Genomic DNA, 6502 nt, shown 5'->3' on the forward strand with positions numbered 1-6502 from the left:
GTATTATGAAATGGGAAGATAACAGTCGATGAGGAACATCACAAATTATTTTCTTGAAGTCAAAGGCTGAAGTATGCTGCTTTGCAAAACGCGTTTTATGGTTTTTGTATGAAGTTGAGGCCGAAACCCCAAAGTGGTAAGTCGACCTCGTCACTGGTCTGTGTCCTCGCTGATAAGATGACTACCATTACGATTGTCTGAAATCTCATCGTATAAACAATTCTACAGTAATACAACTTCGTCAATGCAGACCCTGTTTTGGACCACATATATACGGGATAAGCGAAGTTTACAAAAATGCCTCCATTGTATTGGCCAATTCTCTACTATATCGTCTACATGGTGCTTTTGTGCAGTTTCCTGTTCAATGGTATTTCGAATCGGCCCAGTTTTCGGTACTCCATCTCTGCAATTCCTTATTTTTATTATTGCCCGCAATGTTAGTAGCCCAGAGTTTAAGGAGTATTGCTACTAACCTCAAGGACGCGGTTAAGATTGCCGGCCAAAGCGGCCGCTTCTCAATGGGGGCAAATTGAAGAGCAGTGACCCTCTCAGACATAAATGCGCATAAAGGAACTCAGACGGTCCAAATTATTCCAGAGCACTTAAGCAAGACGCTGTACAGCATGCCTGTTAAGGATATCTTGGCAAAAGCCAAAATTTACTTTAATACGTGAACATTTGCTGTCTCCAGTATCGGCCTACTTTATTCCTGTCATAAAGAGATGAGCAGACAATAGAAAATTGGCAGGAGCGAAGGAAGGAAGCAAACAAAGTTTTGTTTTGTAGAAAAAAAATATTTTAAAAGAAGCACCTTCTGAAAATCTTTTCGGTGCTTCCAGATATTCAAACAAGCACTGCTTTTTCTATTGCTACCAGATCACTGCCACACTACACGTAACAGAAAAACCGAAAGGAAGGCATTCATTGGTAAAAACGCACTCTACGCAGCTCATAAAAATGTTCTATACGGAGAGTGCCCTTCTCACTTAACATATTACCGCTGGAGGGTCCGACTTTTTAAATCATATAGTGAAACTACGCTACTCTTAAATATGGCGCCGGTGAAATCTCGTGAACTGGGAAACATGTAAAGGATGGCACCACCAAGGCAGCACGTTTTTCCACACAAACGCCGCCCATCAGTGGTCAGAACAGAGTCGGTTAAAGAAAATATTCACCATGCATGTCGGCGTTCCAATTAACGTGCGTGGTTATGAAGATCGAAAACTTCACAATGAAACTACACCGATGAATTGGAGCACAGACAGGAAAAACGCTCACCTCGCCACTGAGTTAAATAGGCAATAAATAATCACATAGACAACAACTGCGCATCTGCAACAGCCTAGACACCAACCGCGCATGCGCCACAACCAGTGTGACTCTTGAGAAAAACGTGCTGACCAAAAGCAAATATAAAAACAAAAACATGGTTGATCCCTTCGTCATAGGAATTGGAATAACACGAAAGTAAAGCGTGCCCTTACAGAAGTAACTGAATGTTTACTATACATTGATGTAAGAGAGCTTGCACAATGTATATTGATGTCTGGCGGCTATAGCACCGTTTAACGTGGATTTGCCCACTTTGATTGGTGGTGCATCTCCATCCCGACGACTAACGTCCCTGCTAAATGATTAAACAAACCCTTGTGGTAGCTGTAGTAGTTCACGGTGAAAGCGTAACCAAAGAACTAGGTGTGATAGCCAGAAGAGCATCGCATATTGGACGCAGAACTTGGTCGCCATCCCGCGGCATGTTAAAATGTGATTGAGCACCACGGCCGTACTAGAGGGAAACGCAAAGCGCGTCGTGCTGCACCGGTAGCCGGGCCGAGATTCTTCTCGGGGCGAGCGCGTGAGAGGGGAACGCGGTGTTATAGCCACGTGAGGTAGGCGCGCGTCGCAGAGCTATGAGCGAAGCCGACGCTTTTACGGCGCTTTTAACGGCGCTTTATTACTGTGGCCTCCGCGATTAGCACCTGCAACGCGTTACACGTTCCTCCCATTCGGCGCGTTTTCAATAGTAGTTCAAAGGTGGCACCCTTAGGAGGAGGAGGAGGAGGAGAGGTTGAGGAAAGGAAAAGGCGCAACTTCTGCAACGCCTTTTCCTTTCCTCAACCTCTCCTCCTCCTCCTCCTCCTCCTCCTAAGGGTGCCACCTTTGAACTTCTATTGAAAACGCGCCGAATGGGAGGAACGTGTAACGCGTTGCAGGTGCTAATCGCGGAGGCCACAGTAATAACGAATTACTTTACTTTACCGCTCCCAGAGGGCAACACCACTTCGCCGACCGGGAGAGTGGAAGATATAAAAGGCGCGTTTGTAAAGCAACTAGAGTCTGTGACCGTGGCGCAGTGGATAGCGTGCCCGGCATCTGTTGTTGCTGACCGAGCTGTCGTGGGTTCGATGCCCGTTGACTGAACTTTTTTTTTCTTTGCCATCTGACCACGTGTATTTTTTCGACGTCATCTCCGTGACGGAAATACGTCACTGAAGCCTTGGTGGACCCCGGCATAAAACACTTTTGTATTAAAAGGGATAAGATGTGATCTTGACACATATTACGTCGAGAAGTGAGCTAAACACGAATACTTCGTTTTGTCACTGATAAGGAACTTAGAGTAAAATGGCGCAAGGTGTGAACATATACGTAAACAAACAGGGTGGACTTAGATGGAATAACAATGTAAAAACACTCCCAAGTCCATTAACTCTCCAAGTAAGATAACTCCCTCCCTGAAAGATGTACAGATGATACACTAATGCACATGTCTTCAGTTACACTGATGCCACCCATCTCAAGGATCTCCCTCTCTAGCCTGCCCCTAACTCTGCCAATCAGCAGTGATGAGAGCAGAGAACGCGCACCCCCGTTTGTTTCCTGCGCCACGGAGGTGGTGTACAGTGTGCCGCTCAGTTGTGGCAAAGTATATACAGGACAAACCTAACAAGGTGTGTGTTCGAGCTAGTTGGTATTCCATGATCTACACTTCTTACACAAAATTTTCTTAGACAACGGACGAAACAGACGCCTGGCCGTTCTCTAAGAAAATTTTGCGCAAGAATTGTTGATCAAGGACAAACAGGGCGACGTCGGAATGAGACTTACAGAGCACGGCACGCCCCTGAGGGTCAGAGTAACGGCGCTCACCTCCCGATGCACTGTCGGGAGACCTGTTAAGATCAAATCTTATCCTTCTTGTTTTTACTTTTGCTTTTGGTCACGTTTTTTTCTCAAGAGGCACACTGATTCTGGCACGTGCGCGGTTGTTGTCTATGGGATAATTTCGTGCCTATCTGACTCAGTTTCACGTTGAGCGTCTTTCCTGTCTGTACTCGCTGTTGGTCGATGTCGTTTCATCGTCAAGTTTTCGCTCTTCAATACCACACACGTCTCACCAACTAGCCCGACAGTTCAGGTTTTATTTTTTATTTATTTATTTATTTATTTATTTATTTATTTATTTATTTATTTATTTATTTATTTACTAGTACTGCTGTCTCGAGACGAGACATAGCAGGAGTGGGTACATGAGTTAGTAAATCAAACTACAAGCATACGAAACATTGAATCGCACTAAGTAGAAGAGGGGCACGAGTTACGATGCATGATAAAAACATCACGAAATGTGATTCGGCAATTCTTCCACAAACTGTTCATTTGGCCTTTGCCGCAAGGAGCCATCAAAGCTGTTCCAAATATCGACAACGCTTGGAAAAAAGGAGTACTTAAAACAATTTACAAATGCCTGAAAAGGAATAATATTAAGTGCGTGGGATCGGCGCGTGGCACGCCTAGTGAAATGACTAAAAGATATCGGCGCTTGAATGCGACTGCGGCCGCGTACAATCTGATGAAGCAGTGTGATACGCTCAAGCGTGCGTCGATGAGCCGAAGGTTCTAACGACAAAGCGCATGCGTGAGCATAGGAGAAAAATTGCGTCATATCTGCGAAAAATGAACCGTATTACTTTCTTTTGTGTGGCCTCAAGCTTATTTATGTCAACTGCAGCGTAGGGTGACCATACCACCGAGGCGTACTCGGGTAATGGCCTGACGAGGGATTTGTAAGAAGTTAATTTGGCAGTCCCTGGTAGGGTGCTTGAGGGTTCGTTTCAGGTACCCCAGTTTCCTAAGTGCCCTAGCAGAAATGGTTTCAATGTGAAGGTGCCACTTTAGATTTTCGGTGAAGGTAATTCCAAGATATTTAAAAGCATTCACAAAGTTAAGGTAGTGCCCATGGTAACTGTAGCGGACGGCTGCTTTTTGTTAGTAAAAGTCGTTTGTACAGTCTTTCGGTAATTATTACTCATTTGCCAAGCGGTGCTTCATGCACAAAAAGATGCAAATACATTGTTCAGACCCTCTTGATCACGTCTGTTAGTTACACAGCTATAAAGCACTCAGTCGTCAGCATACAACCGCAGTTTCACCGGTTTGTCCCTAATGACCTGTGCCACATCATTAATGTAAATAATGAATAGCAGGGCTCCAAGAACCGAGCCCTGCGGTACACCGGAAGTAACCGCGGCCGACGGTGACTGCGTGATTGAACGTGACAAATTGTGTCCTTAATTGTAACCAATCAGCTATCCAACCTAGTATTTTATCGTCACTAATAATTTTGCTGATCCGAAAAACAAGTTTTCTGTGGCACACCGTATCAAATTCTTTTTTGTAGTCTATAAATATGGCATCAACTTGACCTCGATTATTCAGGGCTGAAGCGATGTCGTGGGTGAATTCAACGAGTTGGGTAGTTGTGGAAAGGCCATGGCGGAAACCATGCCGATTCTGCGATAGTATGTCATTTTCAGAGAGGTACCGAATAATATGCTTATGTGGTGTAAGAGCTTGCAACAAGTACACGTTAGGGAAATAGACCTGGAATTGGAAATTTGTTGTTTATTACCCGATTTAAGCACAGGAATTACGTTGGCGATTTTCCAAATTGTCGGCACTCTACATGTGTCTAATGATTTACGAAAAATTATCGCTAAATAACGAACGTTCCATTCCGCATAACGCTTCAAGAACATATTTGGTATTCCATCCGGTCCGGCACTTTTAGTAGTATCGATGCTCAAGAGAAGGTTAGAAATGCCGGCATAACTAATTTCAAGTCCTCGTTGCCATTAACGATTCTGCTATACTCATGCGCACTTTATCTTTGCTTCTTCTGCTTCGCACTTACCTTGACCAAGTCCAGCTGGCTACTTTCGGGCGTCCACTCCCGAAACATGGAAATCACAGAGATCGCAACCTTCTCGGGAGTCAGCTCTCCGTTTATGAATGCCGCCAGACAGCTCCTGCGAAGAGAAATTACTTCTGGATAATATATTCCGAGTACCGGCATACCGTCGTAGTTTCCACCTGCTGTATTGCGTCGCTCTGAACGCCTTCTGAACGCTTGTCAATATATGTTATCACTGTATTCCTGTAGTATTTTGGTGAGCTTACGGGGTCTTAGCTTTGGCCACAAGGCATAGTTACGCTTCATTTGTTCCTCGTGTCCGCTCAAGACAAGAATGTTTCCCGCATTTTAAATATCATGCCTGAACCGTTTGGCGCATCCACGAGACCCAGCCTGCTTTTGAGCAATCGGTGAAATAATTTTAAGGGATATGTGTAAACCATGGGTCCCAAGCACGCGGCCCGCGGCTTCACACGGAAGAAAGTTTCGTCACTTTGCTAAATAGTACTCGCATTACTTTCTCGTTGATTGCGATTAATAGCGCTTTGTTCGTGTAAGCTACAGAGACGGGGGCTGGTCTCAAGCATTTTTTTAGGCACCCCAAGCAGTCACTATGAACCGAAACATCACCGTGGAACGAGAACTCAATATTTCAAAATCGGCGTCCAGATTTTAGTCATTGTGGAAATCAGTATCGATATGTTTTTCGAAACCTGAAGTGAAGTCCCCTTCAGAAATGACCCATATATGAGATATGGGAAAGACGTTCTTTCAAATGGCAAAGTTAGGTGATATTTTGTTCAAATTATCTGCCCCCCCCCCCCCCCCCCACTTCGCGCTCCCACCATCTAACTGTCCCGGCGGCCTTTGTGGGACTAAATATCGTGACTTCAGACCGCTAGTTGAGGTGAGTTTCGGACCGCTGCTCTAAAAGAACGTTTGAAACTTCATCCTTCAGTACCACCTGGTGCACATACTGTCCCAGCGTTCCGCTTCTTCCTTCCAGCCAAACATTGCCGTGCCTGCGAACACTGTTTGAACTACGTCACAGGAGCCTTTGTGTGTTTACCTTACTATTTAGTTTCCAGTGCATTTCTAACTGCCATATCGCTAATCGTTTTTTTTTTTTCGATTTACAAGAGCATTTTATACAGACTAGTTTTGTATTTTTTGACTGCGCATCGCTCATGTGGGACCCGTCGTAGGAGTTCTTTTGTTCCGAAGTAAATTTCCACTTTAATGTGAAAACGTGTCTAATATACGCAATCGGTGTCGATGGAATCAAGCGTACTTCGCTTCGAG

Source organism: Rhipicephalus sanguineus, chromosome 6, assembly GCF_013339695.2.
Source record: "Rhipicephalus sanguineus isolate Rsan-2018 chromosome 6, BIME_Rsan_1.4, whole genome shotgun sequence".
Classification (NCBI taxonomy): Eukaryota; Metazoa; Arthropoda; class Arachnida; order Ixodida; family Ixodidae; genus Rhipicephalus; species Rhipicephalus sanguineus.